General features: G+C 42.1%; 1 non-coding gene across 1 annotated transcript; it reads right to left on the reverse strand.

The window, feature by feature from the left end:
• Positions 1 to 1,659: 1,659 nt before the first annotated feature.
• Positions 1,660 to 1,741, reverse strand: trnas-uga (transfer RNA serine (anticodon UGA)). The gene has a single exon. It is a non-coding gene; the product is annotated as a tRNA-Ser (tRNA).
• Between the last annotated feature and the right edge of the window lie 785 nt (positions 1,742 to 2,526).

The raw sequence follows: 2,526 nt of genomic DNA on the forward strand, positions 1-2,526 counted from the left end.
CTACTATTTCGAGTTCATTGCGCAGACGTCTGAAGAAGACTTTTTGGAGTCGAAATGGTAACTGTGATATCTCTCGGAAGACAGACGTAGCTTTATTTCTGTTCTCTTATAAATTGATCTTCTTCTGATCTTTGCAAGTGAAATAGGGTGCATTGCTATTGCTCGGTTTTAGTTTCAAAATCAAGAGAAACATGAAGGAGACAACATCAAAGAACACAAAGTACTGAGTTGTTAAGATAATGTTTGCAGCAATGGTGGACATGAAGGTCAAATTAAGATACGGTTCAAGAACATTTAATCTGGAAGTGGTATGTGACTTTAGTTCCAAATATATGTTTCCGTTCTCCCAGTACATCTTTTTGACTCCCAGAAAACATTGATTGTTTTCTGTATTCACTTTGTTTCGCGATATCTGTCTTCTGGTCGACCAGGGACAACTTGAATTTGCGTCTGCATTGAATAAGATTTCGCTCTTTCTTTCGAGAAGCAAACCTGTGCATTATGTACCACTTATCATGCTGATGGCTAAGAAGTTCAAAATGAATTACGGTTTATGGATCATGAGCAAGAATGAAGTGATCCACTTGCGAACAGATGTCACCGCGCCCTATTCCTACATCGGGCCTGAATGGTCCATTGGCAGAGTCTGCAGAAAGGAAGTGTCCAAGTGAACTAGTCCTTTGTTCAGTTTGATTTGATACCAATGGTTGTGCTGTTTTGGTGCAGAAATGTGTCAACATCTCTGACGTTAGAGTCAAAATTTAAGTCACATCTACTCCATGGAGTTACTTCTCAGATCGGAACATGCTGACATGAAAACATCTAGCTCTGAGAGCAAATGTTTTTACATTAAACTGGGAGTATGTTTAACTAAGCAATTCAGACGGCCAAGATGAATAATTGGCATTTGGTTCTTCATGCTGAGCTCTCCACACCAACTGCTCCAACGAAGGCTGTGGATAAGATCCCCATCGATTATTTTGGTCAATTTTAGCCTCAACAACAACCTTTTGTTCTGAACAATGCCACACCAGAAGCAGAGGGCTAAGTGTGATTTTCATCGTTAATTTTCAAATTCAGTTCTTAATGCACAGTTTCTTACGAATGTGGACAGCAGAAGACTGTTAACATTCCATTTCAAATATTTCCAGTAAATTCTACTCCGCTGATATCGCCTTGCCTTATCACACCTCAAGCCAGGAATCTGGATCAGTCGAGTTCCTTTCCACACATTGAGTTGCTTTTTCTAATTCATTGACTGCTGATATAATAGATTATTGGCCTAGAGAGTCAGTTGTAAATTAGGTTGAACTTTCTCAGCTTGACTTTCAACTGATCCTAAAAAAAAGTCATCACCTGCAGGTAAATGTATTGCATTGCTTCATGTTTTGCCTAATTCCACTCCCCCCCCCCCCCCCCCCCCCCCCCCACCGACCCTGGAACATCCAAGTTTCACGATAGTCCGACAAATGTTTTGAAACTGATTCGTGTTGGAAGTTGGTGGCTTTTTGTGTCTCGACAGATAATTTATTCAATTAGACGTCTTGAAATTACTTCGGATTCTTCACAGTTGAAAATTTAAAATTCTATTGAATGCAAAGCTAAAGCTCCACAAAATCCAAATTCTGCAAAGGAATGAACGACTTTTAGAAGATTCAACGCTGTGAGCAGGACTCGAACCTGCGCAGGATGACCCCATTGGATTTCAAATCCAACGCCTTAACCTCTCGGCCACCACAGCTGCAGGAAAGAGACCAATTTTCATAGTAAAAGAACTTAATTCATGAAATACGTACTTTGTTTGAGGAACAAATTGTCAAGACCCAAAGATTTCGCCAAATCCTTTGCAGAGACCCAGACGAACGTTCCCTTAGTAGATTGTCAGGCTTTCCCCGCAAACTAGATCCTGACAAAGCTGAACATAGAACATAGAACAATACAGCACAGAACAGGCCCTTCGGCCCACGATGTTGTGCAGAACTTCTAATCTAGATTAAGCACCCATCCATGTACCTATCCAAATGCCGCTTAAAGGTCGCCAATGATTCTGACTCTACCACTCCCACGGGCAGCGCATTCCATGCCCCCACCACTCTCTGTGTAAAGAACCCACCCCTGACATCTCCCCTATACCTTCCACCCTTCACCTTAAATTTATGTCCCCTTGTAACACTCTGTTGTACCCGGGGAAAAAGTTTCTGACTGTCTACTCTATCTATTCCTCTGATCATCTTATAAACCTCTATCAAGTCACCCCTCATCCTTCGCCGTTCCAACGAGAAAAGGCCGAGAACTCTCAACCTATCCTCGTACGACCTACTCTCCATTCCAGGCAACATCCTGGTAAATCTTCTCTGCACCCTCTCCAAAGCTTCCACATCTTTCCTAAAGTGAGGCGACCAGAACTGCACACAGTACTCCAACTGTGGACTAACCAAAGTCCTGTACAGCTGCAACATCACTTCACGACTCTTGAATTCAATCCCTCTGCTAATGAACGATAATACTCCATAGGCCTTCTTACAA

This window comes from Chiloscyllium punctatum, chromosome 14 (assembly GCF_047496795.1).
Source record: "Chiloscyllium punctatum isolate Juve2018m chromosome 14, sChiPun1.3, whole genome shotgun sequence".
In the NCBI taxonomy this organism is placed as follows: Eukaryota; Metazoa; Chordata; class Chondrichthyes; order Orectolobiformes; family Hemiscylliidae; genus Chiloscyllium; species Chiloscyllium punctatum.